Below are 20,528 nucleotides of genomic sequence, written 5' to 3' on the forward strand. Positions count from 1 at the left end.
TATTCCCCAGTTTTTACCATTATAAACAATGCTGAGACAAACAGTCTTGTACATGTTCCCTTCTGCATGTGAGAAGGAGTTTCGATGGAGCAGTGATTCTCAGCTTAGGTAGGATATTGTATCCCTCTCACCCCGAAAAGTGCCTGGAAATGTGTAGGAACATTCTGGATTGTCAAATTACAAGGACGAGTACTACTAGCTACAATGCTGGGGACCAGAGATGCTCAATGTCCTTCAATGTGTTGGGTGGTAACACATAAAGAATTGTCCCATCCCAAATCAAATAAGTCCACTGCTAGAAACACCACTCTAAATATATTCCCATTTGTAACAAAACTGTATCATAGGATATACAAATCCTCATCTTTATTAGATGTTACCAGATGGCTCCTCCACTTGATGTAACCAATTTATAAGCTCACTATTTCTTAACTCCATATCCTTGCCAACATTTGTGATTATCAAATTATATATATTTTGAAAATCTAATAAAAATTTTCTCATTATTGTCTTAATTTGCAATTCTGGGTTTACTTGTTGAGGCTGAACATATTTTAATGTGGCTATTTGAGTTCAGTCTTCTGTTAAGTCTAGTCTTCTGTGAAATGTCTATTCCTATCCTTTATTTACTTTTCTGTTAATTGTCTTTTTTCTTATTTATCTATAAGAATAACTGTTCACTACATTTTAAATATAGTGGTTATGAATCCTTTTGCATATATTGTGACTATACATCAATGGTATACGTTGTAAATGCCCCATCTGTGTCTTATCTTTGAATTTTGTTTGTGGCATCTTTTGCTGAACAGGACATTTTAAAAGTTTCAGTGTGGACAAGTTTATTAACATCTTTTCTGGTTTGTGCTTTTTCCATTTTAGTTATTAAGTTCTTTCTTACCACACTACCCTCCTATATTTTCTTCATAAATTTTAATGCTTTGCTTACCCCACTTTCCACATGTAGGTCATCAATCTTTCTGGATTTTTAAATTAATTAATTAAGTTTTGGCCGCATTGGGTCTTCACTGTTGCGCACGGGCTTTCTCTAGTTGTGGCGAGCGGGGGCTACTATTCATTGCGGTGCGTAGGCTTCTCATTGTTGTGGCTTCTCTTGTTGCGCAGCACAGGCTCTAGGCGCGCGGGCTTCAGTAGTTGTGGCACGCGGGCTCAGTAGTTATGGCTCACGGGCTCTAGAGCACAGGCTCAGTAGTTGTGGCTCATGGGTTTAGTTGCTCCACGGCATGTGGGATCTCCCTGGACCAGGGCTCGAACCCATGTCCCCTGCATTGGCAGGCGGATTCTTAACCACTGTGCCACCAGGGGAGCTCCCTTTCTGTATTTTTGTTGTTGTTGTTGTCATTTGAGGTGGAGATCAAATTTTATTTTCCATATGAGTTACTAATTGCTCCAGCACCATTAATGTAAATGTCCATGATTTTCCCTTCCCTGTATAGCAAGTCTCTATGTATGGATAAATCTGTTTTAGGACTTTCTATTATGTTCCCATGATCCTGTGCAAATACCACATTGGGTTGATTAATATGGCTTTATAATAACTTCTGATACCTGTTAGGACAAGACTCTCACAACTTTGTTCATCAGAACAGTGTTATCTGTTCTTGACTCTGCATTCTTCTATATAGATTTTAAGTTCAGCTTGACAATTTTCATGAAAAGGTCTTTTTGTAATTGGCTTGGAATTGCATCAAATGGGTACATTAATATGGAGAACAATTTAACCTTTATAATAGTGGGACTTCCCATCCATAAACATGATATATTCCTCTATGTATCCAAATCTTCTCATGTCCTTCAATAATGCTTTGCCATTTTTATACATAAAGGTTTTGAGATTTCTTGCTAGAATTATTCATAAACACCTTATAATTTGAGCTTCTTTTTGATTCTATTTGATAAAGTAGTACTTTAATTTTCAGTTTCTTAAGTTAGTTAATACTGAAGAAAGGGAATGTTTTTAATTTTTGTGTGTATATGTATTCAGCAAACTTGCTGAATTTTTTTTTAGTTTCAGTATTTTTGTCTGTAAATTTTATAGGATCTTTTAAATAATTATATCATTTTCAAATGAAGTACTTTTAGTCTCTTGTTCCATGTCTTCTCTCCCTCTGTCTCCCTTTCTCTTTCTCTCTCCCCCATTGGTGATCTTATTCCTTTATAGTAAGTCCTAATATCAGTTAGTAAATGGTGAATATTAAGAGTGATAGTGGATATCTTTTTAAAGATTAATTTTAATATGATTGCTTCTAAAACTTAACCATTCAGTATATCTGCAATAGTTTTTTTTTCCTAAATCAGATTTACTGAGATGTAATTTATATACAGTAAACTTCACTATTTAAGCATACACTTTTGGTAAGTGTATACAATGGTATAAACACCACCAAAATCAAATACAGAACATTTCCATCATCCAAAAAATTCTCTCATGACCTTTTTCTTTTTTAAAAAAATTATTTATTTAATTAATTTATTTTTTTTGCTGCACTGGGTCTTCGTTGCTGCCCGCGGGCTTTTTCTAGTTGCGGCGAGCAGGGGCTACTCTTCATTGCAATGTGCAGGCTTCTCATTGTGGTGGCGTCTCTTGCTGCGGAGCACGGGCTCTAGGCGCGTGGGCTTCAGTAGTTGTGGCACACAGGCTCAGTAGTTGTGGGGCATGGGCTCTAGAGCGCAGGCTCAGTAGTTGTGGTGCACGGGCTTAGTTGCTCCGCGGCATGTGGGATCTTCCCGGACCACAACTGAACCCGTGTCCCTTGCACTGGCAGGTGGATTCTTAACCACTGTGCCACCAGGGAAGTCCCGCTCATGACCTTTTGTAGTATATTCATTCTCCCTACTTCCAGCCCCTGGCAACAATGACTCTGCTTTCTATCACTATAGACTAGTTTGTGGTTTCTAGAATTTTGTATAAATGTAATTATACTATCTGTACTCTTTAGTGTCTGGCTTTTTTTCACTCAACATAATTATTTTGAGATTCATGCATGTTGTTGCATTTCAATAACGCATTCCTTTTTATTTTTGAGTAGTATTCTATTGTACAGACATACCACAATCTGTTTATCCATTCACCTGTTGATAGACTTTTGAGTTGTTTCCAGGTTTAGGCTATTATGAATAAAGCCACCATTAACATTCATGTAAAAGTCTTTATATTGATATATGCTTTTATTTCATTCTCTTGAATAAATACCTAGGACTAAAATGGTTGGGTCATAGGGTAGATATATGTTTGATTTTTTTAAGAAACTGCCAGATTGTCTTCCAAAGTGACTATTGCAGTAGATATTCCAAACCAGTAGTTTATGAGAGTTCCAGTTATTACAAATCCTTGCCAACACTAGATATAATCAATTTTTAATTTTAGATATTTTAATAGGAGTATGGTGGCATCTCACTGTGGTTTTAATTTGCATTTCTCTAATGACTAAAGACGTCGAATATCTTTTCCTGTGCTTATTAACCACCTGTATATCTTCTTTGGTAAAGTGGCTGTCCAAATCATGCCCATTTTAATCTTATTTTTAAATTATTGAGTTTTGAAAGTTCTTTACATGTTCTGGTCACAAGTCCTTTATCAGATATAAGTTCTTCAAACATTTTCTACCGGCCTGTGGCTTGTCTTCATTTTTCAAAAGTGTCTTTCAAAGAGTAGAATTTTAAAAATTTTGATGAAGTTCAATGTATCACTTTTTTCCTTTGTGGTTCATGCTTTTGGTGCTCTATCTAGAAATCTTTTTTTAATCTGAGTTTTTGTATATGGTATGAAGTAAGGACTGAGGAGGGTTTTTTGCATGTGGATGTCTAATTTTTCTAGCACTATTTGTTGAAAAGATTATCTTTGCTCCAGTGAATGGCTTCAGCACCTTTGTTGAAAATCAAATTGAGGTCATATGTGTAGATCTATTTTTGGAATCTCTATTATGTTCCATTGATCTATACATCTTTCCAATACAGTATTGTCTTAATTACTGCACCTGTATATTAAGTCTTGAAATCAGGTAGTAAGAGTCTTCCAATTGTGTTCCTTTTTTCAAAAGTATTTTGTCTATTCCTGATCTTCTGGTTTTCTACATAAATATTAGAAACAGCCTATCGATTTCTAGGGGAAAAAAAAGTTGCTGAGATTAAGATTGCGTTCAATCTATGGACCAATTTGAGAACTGACATTTTATCATATGAAGTCTTCCAGCCCATGATCATGATATATTTCTCCATGTAGTTATATTTTCTTTAATTTCTCTCAGCAGTGCTCTGTAATTTTCAGCATATACATCTTACACATATTTTCTTAGACTTAGCCCTGAATATTTCATAATTTCTGATACTACTGTTTTTATATTTCATTTTCCAATTGTTGACTGCTGTATATAGAAATGCATTTGATTTTTATATATTGACCTTGTATCATGAGAACTTACTAAACTTAATTATTAGTTTTGGGAGCTTTTTTGAAGATTCTTTGGAATTTTCTATAAAGATTACTATGCCATCTGTGAATAAAGGCAAATTTAGTCCTTCCTCTCTAATCTGTATGCATGTACTCTATTATTCTTACCTCTTGCACTGACTAGTACCTCCTGTACAATGTTGAAGGAAAATCTTATCCTGCTACAGATCTTAAGAGGACAGCATTGTTTTTCAGCATTAAGAATAGGGTTAGCTGTAACTTTTAGTTGAGCCCTTTATTAGTTTGAAGAAATTCCCTTTTATTCCTAACTTGTTGAGCTTTTTTTAAAAAAATCATGAATGAGGTGAATTTCATTAAATACTTTTTCTTCATGTATTGAGATAATTTTTTGGGTAGGAGATCTGTTTTACATGGTGATTGCCAGTTTTGACAGATAATCTATCAGGTTCAGGACGTTCCTGGAAATCCTCTTCTAATTTTTTTTTTTTTTTTTTTTTTTCCTGTACGCGGGCCTCTCACTGTTGTGGCCTCTCCCGTTGCGGGGCACAGGCTCCGGACGCGCAGGCTCAGCGGCCATGGCTCACGGGCCCAGCCGCTCCGCGGCACGTGGGATCTTCCCGGACCGGGGCACGAACCCGTGTCCCCTACATCGGCAGGCGGACTCTCAACCACTGCGCCACCAGGGAAGCCCCTCCTCTTTTAATTTTTAAAAAATTGAATGGGTTTTATTTTTGTTTAATGTTTTTCCTGCATTTATTAATTTATTTATTTAAACATCTTTATTGGAGTATAATTGCTTTACAATGGTGTGTTAGTTTCTGCTTTATAACAAAATGAATCAGCTATACATATACATATATCCCCATATCTCCTCCCTCTTGCGTCTGCCTCCCACCCTCTCTATCCCACCCCTCTAGGTGGTCACAAAGCACTGAGCTGATCGTCCTGTGCTATGAGGCTGCTTCCCTCTAGCTATCTATTTTACATTTGGTAGTGTATATATGTCCATGCCGGTCTTTCACTTCACTCCCAGTTTACCCTTCCTCCTCCCAGTGTCCTCAAGTCCATTCTCTATGTCTGCGTCTTTATTCCTGTCCTGCCCCTAGGTTCCTCAGAGCCTTTTTTTTTTTTTTTTTTTTTTTAGATTCCATATATATGTGTTAGCATATGGTATTTGTTTTTCTCTTTCTGACTTACTTCACTCTGTATGACAGACTCCAGGTCCATCCACCTCACTACAAATAACTCAATTTCGTTTCCTTTTATGGCTGAGTAATATTCCATTGTATATATGCCACATCTTCTTTATCCAGTCATCTGTCAATGGACACTTAGGTTGCTTCCATGTCCTGGCTATTGTAAATAGAGCTGCGATGAACATTGTGGTACATGACTTTTTAAAAAATTGTTAATTAATTAATTAATTAATTATTTTTGGCTGTGTTGGGTCTTCATTTCTGTGCGAGGGCTTTCTTTAGTTGCAGCTAGCGGGGGCCACTCTTCATCATGGTGTGCGGGCCTCTCACTGTCGTGGCCTCTCTTGTTGCGCAGCACAAGCTCCAGACGTGCAGGCTCAGTAGTTGTGGCTCACGGGCCTAGTTGCTCTGTGGCATGTGGGATCTTCCCAGACCAGGGCTCAAACCCGTGTCCCCTGCATTGGCAGGCAGATTCTCAACCACTGCGCCACCAGGGAAGCCCCATGACTCTTTTTGAATTATGGTTTTCTCAAGGTATATGCCCAGTAGTGGGATTGCTGGGTGGTATGGTAGTTCTATTTTTAGTTTTTTAAGGACCCTCCATACTGTTCTCCATAGTGGCTGTATCAATTTACATTCCCATCAACAGTGCAGGAGGGTTCCCTTTTCTCCACACCCTCTCCAGCATTTATTGTTTGTAGATTTTCTGATCATGGCCATTATGACTGGTGTGAGGTGATACCTCATTGTAGTTTTGATTTGCATTTCTCTAATGATTAGTGATGTTGAGCATCTTTGAGAAAGAAAAAAGGAGCTGGAGGAATCAGGCTCCCAGACTTCAGACTATACTACAAGGCTACAGTAATCAAGACTGTATGGTACTGGCACAAAAACAGAAGTATAGATCAATGGAACAGGATAGAAAGCCCAAAGATAAACCCACGCACATATGGTCACCTTATCTTTGATAAAGGAGGCAAGAATATACAATGGAGAAAAGACAGCCTCTTCAATAAGTGGTGCTGGGAAAACTGGACAGCTACATGTAAAAGAATGAAATTAGAACACTCCCTAACACCATACACAAAAATAAACTCAAAATGGATTAAAGACCTAAATGTAAGGCCAGACACTATCAAACTCTTAGAGGAAAACATAGGCAGAACACTCTATGACATAAATCACAGCAAGATCCTTTTGGACCCACCTCCTAGAGAAATGGAAATAAAAACAAAAATAAACAAATGGGACCTAATGAAACTTAAAAGCTTTTGCATAGCAAAGGAAACCATAAACAAGATGAAAAAACAACCCTCAGAATGGGAGAAAATATTTGCAGATGAAGCAACTGACAAAGGATTAATCTCCAAAATTTACAAGCAGCTCATGCAGCTCAATATCAAAAAAACAAACAACCCAATCCTAAAATGGGCAGAAGACCTAAATAGACATTTCTCCTGCATGTATTTTGATGACTGTATGGCTTTTATCCTTTATTTGGTTTACATGATAAACACCACCACTGTATTTTCAAATATTATACAATCCTTGTATTCCTGGTATAAACTTTACTTTGCCTGTCTGAATTTGATTTGTTTTTGTTTTATTTAGGATTTGGATTCATATTCATAAATGCAATTGGACTAACAGTTTCTTTTCTTACACAGTCTTTTTCATTTATGTACCGAAATTATTCTAGCTTCATAACATGAATTTAGTATACCTTAAATTTTGACTATTTTCTGGATAAGTTTGTATGAAATAGGAACTAACTGTCCTTAAATATTTGGTAAAACTGTCAGGGCTTGAAGTCTTTTATAGGGGAGTCCTTGATTACCAATTCAATTTCTTTAATGATTATTGGTTTATGCAAACTTTAATTGCTTCTTGAATCATTTTTTATAATTTGTATTTTCTAAAAAAAGTCCATTTCAAAATGTTTCCAAATTTACTGGCATAAAGTTATTCATAAGTGCTTTTAAAATTCTCTATATATCCATATGTTTGTTCTACTTTTATCCTTTTATTAATCTATGTTTTTTATATTGGTTTCTTGATTATTCTTGCTATAAGTTTTTCTGTTTTAGTATTTTTAAGACTATTTTTTAGTTTGTTGATCCTCTTATTATTTCTCTGTTTTTAATGTTATTAATTTCTGCTTTTATCTGTATTATATTATTTCCTTCTACTTTCTTTCAGTTTATTCTATTCTAGCTTCATGAGTGGAACACTTAAGTCATTTAGTTTCAATCTGTCTTGTTATTCACAAATCCATCTAAAGCCATACATTTCCATCTGACTACCATTTAGTTATAGTACATGAATTTTTAAAATATATTTATTTATTTATTTTATTTATTTGGCTGTGCTGGGCGGCATGCTGGATCTTTGTTGCAGCATGCAGGATCTTTAGTTGCGGCATGCAGGATCTTTAGTTGTGGCATGTGAACTCTTAGTTGCAGCATGTGGGATCTAGTTCTCTGACCAGGGATTCAACCCAGGCCCACTGCCTTGGGAGCCAGGAGTCTTAGCCACTGAATCACCAGAGAAGTCCCTATAGTACATGAATTTTAACATATGGTACTTTAATTTGCATTCATATTTAAATATTTTAAAATTTCCTTTGTAGTTTTGCTTTTAATCATCTCTTTTTATCCCTTCCCTTTCAGGTTATGTGTGTCTTTATATCTAAAGTGAGTCTCTTGTAGATAGCATATCACTGGATCTTGTTTTTTAATCCTTTCAGCCACTTTATACCTTTTGAGTGGGGAGTTTAATCCATTTACATTTAAAGGAATTATTGATAGATAAAATACTTTCCATTGCCATTTTGTTAATTGTTTTCTGTTTTGCACTCTATGACAGCCAACCAGCCAGCCTTCCGACATCTCTTATGCTCAGGCATATGACACCTATAATAGAATTCTCTGTTACCTTTCCCCATATCTTTCCACTTCAGCCTTGGAGGGGCTAAGGTAGCCCAGATTAAAGGAAGGGGAACAAGAGCAGAGGGGAATCATAAAAGAACAAAATATGAGACTACTCCCCCACTGCAAGTTCCTATGTCTTGGTTAGGTCTGAGCTGCAGAAGGGATAGCAGAGGGACAGAAGCTTTAAGTTGAATGAGAGACTGAAGTTTCTATTTAGAGTAGACTAGGCTTTTTTACTACTGAAAATGAAGCATATCTATTAATATCTGAAAGTGACAAAAAGCTATGAGATCTATCTAGGAGAAAGCAGATCAGATAGAAGTCTGAAATGAATTAGTGAAAGGAAAACAAGACTATTTCTTGATTTCATTTTATTGAGTCCAGCATGTTCAATAAACCTGTTACATATTTATTGTGATTACTGATCTATCTGACCTCATTTCTGAGCAGTATTTTGTGTTTTCTATTTGCCTTGCTTTTCTCTCCTTATTTTCTGTGTACAATATTGATAAATTTTTCCTCATTCTCCTTTTTCCATTTTAGGTTTGAAAACTATAATATTAATTTATAAACAAAGTTTCTTAAGGTCTAAAATATCAAGTTCTTAGATGTGCTTCTCTTCCTCTTGTATAGGACATAGATCTTTTTTTTTTTTTTTTGCAGTACGCGGGCCTCTCACTGTTGTGGCCTCTCCCGTTGCGGAGCACAGGCTCCGGACGCGCAGGCTCAGCAGCCATGGCTCACGGGCCTAGCCGCTCCGCAGCATGTGGGATCTTCCCAGACCGGGGCACGAACCCGTGTCCCCTGCATTGGCAGGCGGACTCTCAACCACTGCACTACCAGGGAAGTCCTGGACATAGATCTTTTTGTACTTTAATTACCTATTAAACAATAACCATCCACCATCTTGTTATTATTGTCTATAATTTTGGATGAAGCTTTTTGAAACTAAAAAATTACTAAGTCTTTATATGATTGGCCATTAATAACATTTATCAATTTTTATGCTTGCTGTACTTTCGTATATCCCATGTTTCCCTCTGGGTTAACTTTGTTTTTTATATACTTGTATCTTTTTATGGTTGTGTAGTGAATGTCTGTACTTTTGCTCTCCTTTTTGAATGTTGAGACAGATGAGTATAAAATTCTAAATCGAACATTATTTCTCCCCAGCACCATTATATTCTAGCATTTATTGTTTCTGTTGAGAAGATTTCTGGAAGTCTAAACTGATTTTCCTTTTTAAGGTAATCTACCTTTTCTCTGTGGTAGCTTTTAAGATTCTTCTTTATCCTTTATGCTCTACAGATCCATTATAATGTGACTTGATGTGATTTTACACTTATTTATCCTGCTCTCTATTCAAGGTACATTTTAAAAAAAATTTTTACATTTATTTTTGGCTGTGTCGAGTCTTTGTTGCTGCATGCGGGCTTTCTCTAGTTGCGGTGAGCAGGGGCTACTCGTCATTGCAGTGCACTGGCTTCTCATTGCGGTGGCTTCTCTTGTTGCAGAGCACGGGCTCTAGGTGCGTGGGCTTCAATAGTTGCAGTGCGTGGGCCCTAGAGTGTGTGGGCTTCACTAGTTGTGGCGCGCGGGCTCAGTAGTTGTGGCTCACAGGCTCTAGAGCGCAGGCTCAGTAGTTGTGGCATGGGCTTAGCTGCTCTGTGGCATATGGATCTTCCCAGACCAGGGATTGAACCTGTGTCCCCTGCTTTGGCAGGCAGATTCTTAACCACTGCACCACCAGGGAAGTCCCTCAAGGTACATTTAAATGTGAAGGCCACTGATTTTTGAATTCTGGAAATTTACAAGTTATTACCTCTTCAAATATAGTTTTTTCCTTCTTTCCTCTTATTCATTTCCTGTGGATCTATTTTTAGATGTGGCTTGGAGCCTCTCAATATATCCTCTATATCTTAACTGTTTTTACCTATATGTTATTTCCTTGTTTTTCTGTGAATATCTCACCACTGTCCTCCATATCACTAATTATTTCTTTGAAGTATGTAACCTAGATTTTGCTCCACCTATTGAGTTGTTAAAATTTCCATCTATAGCTATTAATATGTTATTTTAGTTATAATGCAGAATAGATTTGTAAAAGATAATCATTCTAGGGTTTCTATTCTGAGTCTGAGGAGAAATGTATACTCCAGGATGCATGGATAGAGATAATTTCTTATAATGTATCAATTATCTGACAAGACATAGCTGAGTGGATATGTCATATCTTACCTAATAAAGTCCTCTACTGTTTATTCTTATGATATATTATAAGAATAATATACTTATAATGCTAATAACTTTACTTATTCTTTTTCATTAATGGTCTGAGTTCACAGCTGACTAAGAAGATGAGGTATTTTGTGATTGTTTGAAAAGAACAGCAACAAAACAACTGTATTTTCAATGCAGGACGTTTGGAGTCAGTTTTCATAATTCAGTACATTAAGGAGGGCTGGATGATGAGTACATTTTAAGTATTTCAAATGCAAATATAAGACTTAAATAGTCACTCTGCTGAATTTCTTCGAAACAAATGACTTCAGAACTCATCCAAAACATATAATCCTTTTGTCTAAAAGGGAAAATGTATAGGAAATGCTGAGAGATCAGAAACAGAGATCTTTAATGGAGAATACATGGCATTGTAATATAGTAGGCAGTACGAAAGTCACAATGGTAAACTTCAAGTAAGTTTAAGTTAATGGTTATTTCACATCCGGTGATTAAATGAGGGTGTTTGAAATGGGATAGCTTATGATGAGCTCATGTAATGTATTAATTATTTTTCATCTGACTGATTATCTATGCAAATGTTTTCCTTTCCCCTGAAGAGTATACACACATCTATTAAAAGGGAGCAATAAGCCTTCTAATAAGCCTTCTAATTAATATAACATCTGTACTACCTCTTCAAATATAATATTCCATTACAGAAAGTATAAAATGGGTAATAAGAAAACAGAAATTTCCTCTGGATTCTTACAGATCATCAGAAGTTTTAGCATTTGACATTAATGATTAGCCATTCCTTTAAATAAAATCTCTTTTTGAATCCTGTTTCGATTCCTGTCTTCCTCTTGCCTCTTATTGTTTTCTTTAATCCTCAGCTCTACTCGGTTTGCTGTCTCTTTCATATTCTCATCCAAAGTATTAACCCGTTTTCAGGATTTCAAATATTGTCTCTTTCTGATAGTCAAAATCTACTTCTACAGCTCTGATACCATTTAAAATGTCCTTTCTTTATTTCCAACTGCCTACTAAACACTCATATTTGTCTATTCAATGCGGACTTCTAAATACTATGTTTAAAGTTTATTCCAAAGGAATGTTTATGGAAGACTTAACTATGCCTGGAGCACTGTTCTGAGTGCTGGGCCTATATAAATCATGAAGCATAAGGAGCTCAAAATTAATGGAGGAGAGACACCCAGAAACAAATAGTTACAGATACAATGCAAAGAGGGCTGGGAAAAGAGAAATGAGCACAATGTGATCTGGTTAATCCCCTAAAATCTCCCCTCCCTACTTCTAATCATTGGAGCTCAAAACACTTTAGTAATCTTTTTTTTTTTTGTGGTACGCGGGCCTCTCACTGTTGTGGGCTCTCCCATTGCGGAGCACAGGCTCCGGACGTGCAGGCCCAGCGGCCATGGCTCACGGGCCCAGCCGCTCCACAGCATGTGGGATCTTTCCACACCGGGGCACGAACGCGTATCCCCTGCATCGGCAGGCGGAGTCTCAACCACTGCGCCACCAGGGAAGCCCTCACTTTAGTCATCTTTGACTCACTTTTCCTATATTCCGTATTGTGAAACTAGTTACCAAATCCCATTTGTGATCCTTTCTTCCAAAAATCTCATAGAAATCCCACCCTCTTTTATCCTCTACCCCTTGGTGTCCCCATTGCCACTACTCTGGTCTTGTCTTTTTAATTTCTCATGGATTGTTTCAATATTCCATTAACTAGACTCCCTCTCTAAATCTCTCCTGATACAATCTTTCCAGTATTGGAATGCACTTTCATCATTTCACTGTCTTGCTTAGTGAACCCAGGACTACCACGTAATAGCTGTAAACCTTGCCCAAGTTGCTTAACTTCTCTGGACCTCTTTTTCTCATCTGTACAATGGATTATATCTCAAAGTTAAAAAAAAATATGTAAGTTTAAAAAAGAGTGCTTAGCACATAGTAAGTAAATAAATGCGGCTCACTAAATGTAGCTGCTATAATAATAATTGTTACTACTCATTCTCTCTAACTCCTATGACATTTTGCCTCTTACTAAATTCATAACATTTTTACTTTGTAGTTTTCTGTATACTTTCTCTCTCTCTCTATTTAACCACATGCTCCTTGAAGGCAGGGACTGAATCTTATTTGTCTTCAGGCATGACTTCTGAACCAATTTTTCCTTGGCCTATGATTTGTCACTCAACAGGGTTTAATGGACTCCTGTCTGATTCACAGTTGATGGGGACAAAAAGCCCCAGAGCTCAATTAAAATGATACTTGAAAGATACCTGATATCACTAAAATCTCTGGAATTATATATTACATGGCCCCCAAAGAATTAGCTATTTCAAAAATTATTACAAGGAGCATAATATATCACGTTATATCATATATCATTCACCATCAAAACGTCAGAAGTAGCTTTATTTTATATTACCGTATCTCTTGATGGTGATCTATCTGGAAAAGTAGGCCTTGCTGAACTTTAACACGGATGATAAAGCTCACATTCTAAGAAAATGTTTAAAATATGAATCAGAACCAGGGATGGTGTTGGAGAACTCCTCGGGAGAATGCAGTTAGGGAATCTTTGAGTCTTGACAGTTTGCAAACCCTTTCCTAGCACATAAATGATTTAACAGTAACACAAAGTGGCCAGAGTAAATTATTTCCATTTCTATCACTGCACAACCTATAATAAGTAACCAGGTAAGATGTTGAATGATTCTATTGTTATGATGTATGCTGATCTGATCTGAGTTTTTTTTTTTCTTTTTTGTTTTGTTTTGATTTCCAGTGCCTCAGATCCTTGCCAAATCATTAAGCAAGTCACATCCAGCTGAAACTGGCTTGAACAGTCTCAACGCACCTTGCAAAGTCCAGTTCATCAAAACCCTTAGGGATCACACAAACAAGGGAAAAATGCCAAGGGGCCTCTCCTATTTGTCTTTCTGGCTATCTGTGCTCCATGGGAAGGAAAGAAAATAACATGAACAGTATTTAAATGCTCTGTTTTGACAGGTTATTAAGATTCCAATCACAGCCTGCCTACTACCCCTGATCAAGCCAAGCTCAGAAACATAGCAGAATATCTCTAAAGCAACTAGGCATACATATAAAATAAAACAGTGCTAGAAAAGGAGGAAGAGTGGAAAGATCAGGTCAACATGAATAATTTGGTACAGTTGTGGGGTGTTTAAAGACACATGTTAGGGCTTCCCTGGTGGCGCAGTGGTTGAGACTCCGCCTGCCGATGCAGGGGACACGGGTTCGCGCCCTGGTCCGGAAAGATCCCACATGCCACGGAGCGGCTAGGCCCGTGAGCCATGGCTGCTGAGCCTACGCATCCAGAGCCTGTGCTCTGCAACGGGAGAGGCCACAACAGTGAGAGGCCCGCGTACCGTCAAAAAATTGAAAAAAAAGTTAAAGACACACGCTAGCATGGGAAGGTATATCAGTGTAGTTGACTGGCACACAATTTCCCACACAGAATTTAGATGCTGGTGGCTCAAGTGTTGTCAATCTCATTTTGTTCTACTACATAATCAATAGTTCCAATGGAGACATCCATGGGAGGCCAGGTTCTTATCCTCTGAAATTAGAGCCCACCCTCTGCATGAGATTTTCTACCACGGGGCCAGCTCTGATACTGGCAGTGGGGCACCAACTCTGAGTTCTCTGAGAGCCTTTATAAATATTCTTCTGATGACACAAATTTCACTGTGATGGGCAACAGGCTTGGGTCCTTGTTTCACACCCTTCTCCAAGGATGAATTGTAATAAAACATGAAGGCTTCTATGGTGAGGGACACTGGGGAATCACGGGTGCATATAGTACTAAGGAGATTTTGAGTATAGGAGACAGAACACTCTGACACTCTGAAACTATATAGACTGAATGATGTAAAAAATGACTACCTTTGGTATAGAGCAAGAATTGGCCAAACTACAGCCTATGTGCCAAATATGGCTTACTGTCAGTTTTTGTAAATGACGTTTTATGGAATATAGCCATGCCCACCCAATCATTTACATATTATCTATGGCTGTCAGAATTGTGTGGTTGCAATAGAGACTGTTTGGTCCCCAAGCTTAACCTACTGGCCATCTGTCTACAGAAACAGTTTGCCGACTCCTGATACAGAGTAACTGAGCAAAATTACTTAGGCTCAGTTCTCTGTAAATCATGTTTATTCTGGTGAGAAATAACATGCATGTAGATGAAAATCTGTCAGGTCTGAGAGAATAGGTCATGTAGCAACAACACCCTCCAGGAAGGCACTCATTGGTATGCCTGTTATGAGGAGAAGTATGTATTGTGGAAAGAGTATCAACTTTGAACCTGGATTTGACCCATATTTCTGGCATTTATTGGGCCTAATAAGCCTTGCCTTACAGGGTTATTGTCAGGATTAAATGCTATGGCCTATGTGACAACACTTAGTACTCACTAAACTGCTGTGTTTCTTCTGTCCAGTCTCTGTGTCTTCATGGTTGCTGGCACAGATCTGAACATATATAGGCATCTTACCTTGACACATTTTAAATAAGTAGTGGCACCTGCCTGGAATCACATCCTGACTCTCACTGGTGCTTTTCCTTTGGTTGATGAAGAGCCTCTAAATCCCTTAGGAATATACCATTGTGATGTCTTTGATAGTCTTCAAAACCTTTGCCTCCTTTATAGAACCTAGAAAACACAGAAAAGAACTCCAGATATTGATACAAAAGCGAAGTAGAAATTATTTGTTCCTTATTAAGTATGGGTTAAAATATCGATCCAGTACTCATAATGACAGGTTATTATCAGTGTTGTTCACATGATTAGATCAATATCTACCATCAAAAACACTTAAAATTACTACTTTGGTGTCAACATCACCCATAATGATCAAAGTATATTAGTCAATATTAATAACTGCAAATGAAGTCAACAATTGCAGACATTGTCCAAAGTAACTTGACGTACATTCAATAAAAAGTTTTGTTTGTTGAAAATATAAAAATATACCTTATATTGAAAACAGCCTACTAATATTAATGCTATATTATTATTAAACAATAATAGGAAATATTCATCAAGCATTTTCTGAATGCCAGGCACAGTAACAGACTGTACATGCATCATCTTATTTCATCCTCACAACAACCTTATGAGAAAGGTAAAATCATCATTCCCATTTTACAAGAAACTCAGACTTAGAGAAGTTAAAATGACAACTAAAATGTATTAAATAGTAATAGCACTTCACTGACAGTTTATGTAATTTTTAACTCAGAGCAAGAAGACCTTTAAAAAATATTTGGCATAACAGAAAAATATTTTTGCCCATCAGGCAACTGGATTATGCTTTATTACTTCTACCACCTTGGCACAGGTCCCTATTCAGTCTTCCTCTCTCTTCCCTGTTCTTACACTGCCATTTGTCTAACCCTCATTATCTCACACAAAGATAGAGTAAAGTCCCCAGACCCCCTTCATATCACTTCATGCATCACTACCAATCAGTTGTTCCACAGCAGACTTCCAACCTGTTATTCCCTGCCTAAAATTTCTGTGGATTTATACTTGGCTCCCTTGAACTTGGGCTCCCAATGGTTTAAACCTTTATTGCTCTGCGGAATCCTACCCTTCAAAATGCCCTATTCCGTGTTTCCTGCAAGCCCTTGTTTCTATTCTGCCAATATCTTAGCTAATCCCATTTCTTCCTCTATCATTTCTGCTTTTTAAAACTCCCTAATACCCAGTTTAAGTCACACGTTCCCTTGTTTCTCCAATTAGAAGTTTTGTATTTTTTATAAATTTCTTTGGTTTATGCTTCTCTTAGTTCACTAATATACAGATAATGGAAGCCAGAATATAATGCTTTACCTCCCCAATAAGTGGAAAGTTCTTCAAAGGTAGAGAATGCAACTTGTTCACTTAATATCTCCCACGCTGCTTAGCAAAGTGCCCTGAAAAAGAATTCAATAAATGTTTTAGAAATCAAACAGGGAAAAAGGCAAAACAAACCAAAAAAGTATGTTTTGAAAAAAACAATCTATCCAGAGGTCTTAAAATGCCTTTTCTCTAATCCTTTGAAATGACTTTTTATGTGCATGTGTATTCTGTTGAGTTCAAATTGCTTCTTGTAAGTTTTCTAGAAAGCCAATTAGGATAATAAGGAGAAAAAGATGGAAGATAGGGTGAATTCAAGAATAGTCTAAGAAATGGTGAGTGAAAGAAAGTTATAATACTGCCCCAATTCTAGAACAATGGGAACATGTTTATCATGAAGAAAAATTTCCATCAGGCAATAAGCTGGCCACACTTATGTTTTTTACCACACTTATTTTAAAGCAGACCCCAGGAAAACTCATACAGAAAAGCACCACTGTGCTGAGTTAGAGAACTCTGGAAGGAGAGAGGTGGGAATGTTATTTTAACTCAAGTGTCTTTGATTTTGTCATTTATGATTTTTAAAAGAAAACCCTGGTAAGTATAAATGGACTCAAATAAGTAAGTGTAAATGTTTGTGATTTGTACCTATTTTTACAAATAAAACATATCCGGCAATGGCAAATTTGGTGCCCAGTTATGAAAAATTTATTCAGAATATACCATTCCCAATTCCCAATTTAAAAATATTTCCCAATTCCAGGGAAAATATTATTTTAATTATTGTAACTAGTGAAGAAAAATCCATTGCTGGTAAGTCTACATCTTCATGTGGTATTGTAAAATCAGTAATTCACAGAAACAAAGTAAATGGGTATCCTGTAGTAAAGCATATATTAAATAATTCAAGTTGGGAAATTAATAATAGTAGTTTAATTTCTAATTGTGATTTTTTTCAAAAAGTCCAAAGTATGTTACAATCTTGATGCCCAGCTCTTTACCATCATGGGAGCAGGTGTAAACATTTTCATGTGTACCCTGGATGTTGCATGGGGTTGAATCTACTGTAGTTGTACTTGTTCAGGGATGCCGATCTTCACAAACTTTCGGCAACTGTTATTAGGCATTACAACTTTAACTTTCTTATTTCATCTTTTTTTAACATTTTATTTTATATTGGAGTATAGTTGATTAGCAATGTTGTGTTAGTTTCAGGTGTACAGCAAAGTGATTCAGTTATACATATACATGTATCTATTCTTTTTCAAATTCTTTTCCCATTTAGGTTGTTATACAGTATTGAGCAGTACAATTAGGACTTGCTTTCTTGGAAGTGACTCTAGGAAGTGCATTGTTGAATGGAAAGGGAGTCAATCAAGATACTTTCCCTTTCAGAAAAGTGGGGTCCAAGAGTTTGAAAGGATTTGGCAAGAGGTATAAGTGGAGTAGAAATTTCTCTTAAAAGGATTAAGTGGTTTTTCCTATATTAGTGTTAGAATATCCAACAGAACAAACATTCTACTTCCTGAAAAATTTCTAAACCACATGGAGCAAAAACTGAATTTTCAATCTAGTTTTTTTTATATGTAAACTATTTGTTGAGTGTCAGTTTTGTTGCTTTGGTCTTTTCTTTTGTGAATTAGAAGTTACTTAGACCATCCTGCAAGCAAGTGTTAAAACACTGTCTCTCCTCCCCAGGGAATGGAGATCAGGCAGTTTTGTTCCTGGAAATTTCTTTATTATCCTCAAGGAAGGGGAAACTAGTTGTATTGTAGAGATTTGGCTGTTCAAGGCTCTATTTCTGATGGTCTTTCTAACTGTCCCTCAAGGACTATTGTGAAAGAAAAGAAGAGAATAGAACCTTTGGAGAGAGGATAAAAGAGTGATATAGCGAGGAAGCAGTGGAGACTAAAATGAAGGAAGAAAGAGAAGCCATCCCCAAGACCCTTAACCAGGAGAATGATCTGAGGGTGGGCTACTGCCCAGGAGCTGCCAGGAAAAGACCATAGAAGGATCCCATAGTGGCACACTGCAACTGCCAGAACTCCCTTAGATCAGAATTTTGTCTTCGAATTGTCCAGTCTCCAGCCTGAACTTGCTGACAAGCCACCTAGCTACCTTGCAAGTGGGTCCAATGCCCCACTTGTGCTACAGTCTTTGTTCTGTCATAATTTGCCTACTTTATGAGGACTTCTCTCCACAGTAGCCCCCAGGACACTTTGGACACCCAGAAGGGCAGAGTCGGGGGAAATCCTTGGACTGAGGTATTAGAAATGAACATATTTAGGACTTCCCTGGTGGCACAGTGGTTAAGAATCCATCTGCCAATGCAGGGGACATGGGTTTGATCCCTGGTCTGGGAAGATCCCACATGCCGTGGAGCAACTAAGCCTGTGTACCACAACTACTGAACCTGCACTCTAGAGCCCACGAGCCACAACTACTGAGCCAGCACACCACAACTACTGAAGCCTGCATGCCCTAGAGCCCACGTGCCACAACTACTGAGCCCACACACTGCAACTACTGAAGTCCGCATGCTCTAGGGCATGCGTGATGCAACTACAGAGCCCGGGTGCTGTAACTACTGAAGCCCGCATGCCTAGAGCCTGTGCCCTGCAACAAGAGAAGCCACTGCAGTGAGAAGCCTGTGCACTGCAACAAAGAGTAGCCCTTGCTCGCCGCAGTTAGAGAAAGCCTGTGCACAGCAACGAAGACCCAATGCAGCCAAAAAAAGAAAGAAAAAGAAAAGGCTCATTTATTCCTTTAAAAAAAAAAAAAGGACCTATTCATTAACCTAGTATCCTTTTACTAAATATCATCAATCACCTAAAGAATGAAAAAATATATATAATTGAGTCAGCTAGATCAACAGATTAGTATAAAGAGCCCAAAGACAGACTGAAGCAGCTATGGGGACTCGGTGTTTGAAGGAAGTGACTTCACAAATCTTTGAGTGAATGAACAGATTTTTCAGTATATAGTTTTGGACAACTGCCTATCCATAGGAGGCTAAAAATAGATTCTTTACCTAAACATTCACACAAAATATTTTCCAGATGGACTGAAGAACTAAAGAGAAAAACAAACTCAAACTACTAGAGTTACTTCAAGGTAAGGAAGAATTTTAAAATAAGGTCAAACCAGAAAATTTGAAAATCCAAACTTCTACACCAAAAAAAAATCTAAAGTTACTAGGTCCATGACAGACTAGAAGATATCTCTACCATAAATAAAAAGATAAAGGCTTGGTACTAGAGTATGTATATAGATATAGAAATAAAAATAGATATAGATACAGATATAGGTATAGGAATAGGTATAGTTATAAGTATAGGTATAGGTATAGATCTCCTAAACATCAATGAGTGGGAAAAACAAGCTACCATTAGAAGAATGGCAAAAGGAATGGAGCATCAGCTCACAGAAGAGTAAACCTGCTTGGCTAATAAGTATATTCCAAAATATGCTTTCAGACTTATATGCTGAGAACTATAAAACATTAATAAAGGAAATTAAAGATGATTCAAAGAAATGGAAAGATATCCCATGCTGTTGGATAGGAAGAATTAATATTGTTAAAATGGCAATACCACCCAAAGCAATCTACAGATTTAATGTGATCCCTATCAAATTACCCATGACAGTTTTCACAGAACTAGAACAAATTATCCTAAAATTTATATGGAACCATAAAAGACCCAGAATTGCCAAAGCAATCCTAAGGAAAAAGAACAAAGCAGGAGGCATAACCCTCCCAGACTTCAGATAATACTACAATGCTACAGTAATCAAACCAATGTGGCATTGGCACAAAAACAGACATACAGATCAATGGAACAGAATAGACAGCC

The 20,528-nt window shown here is 37.2% G+C and overlaps 1 protein-coding gene across 1 annotated transcript in view; it reads right to left on the reverse strand.

Annotated features, from left to right (window-relative positions):
- Positions 1-20,528, reverse strand: part of LOC109550055 (uncharacterized) — a 361,699-nt gene that overhangs the window by 60,040 nt on the left and 281,131 nt on the right. Inside the window, exons 11-12 of the mRNA XM_073796783.1 lie at positions 16,669-16,751; positions 15,361-15,486 (exon numbers count right to left, since the gene is read on the reverse strand). The gene's annotated coding sequence lies outside the window, so the exon portion shown is untranslated. The remainder of the gene's footprint in view (positions 1-15,360; positions 15,487-16,668; positions 16,752-20,528) is intronic.

Source organism: Tursiops truncatus, chromosome 19, assembly GCF_011762595.2.
Source record: "Tursiops truncatus isolate mTurTru1 chromosome 19, mTurTru1.mat.Y, whole genome shotgun sequence".
NCBI classification, from domain to species: domain Eukaryota; kingdom Metazoa; phylum Chordata; class Mammalia; order Artiodactyla; family Delphinidae; genus Tursiops; species Tursiops truncatus.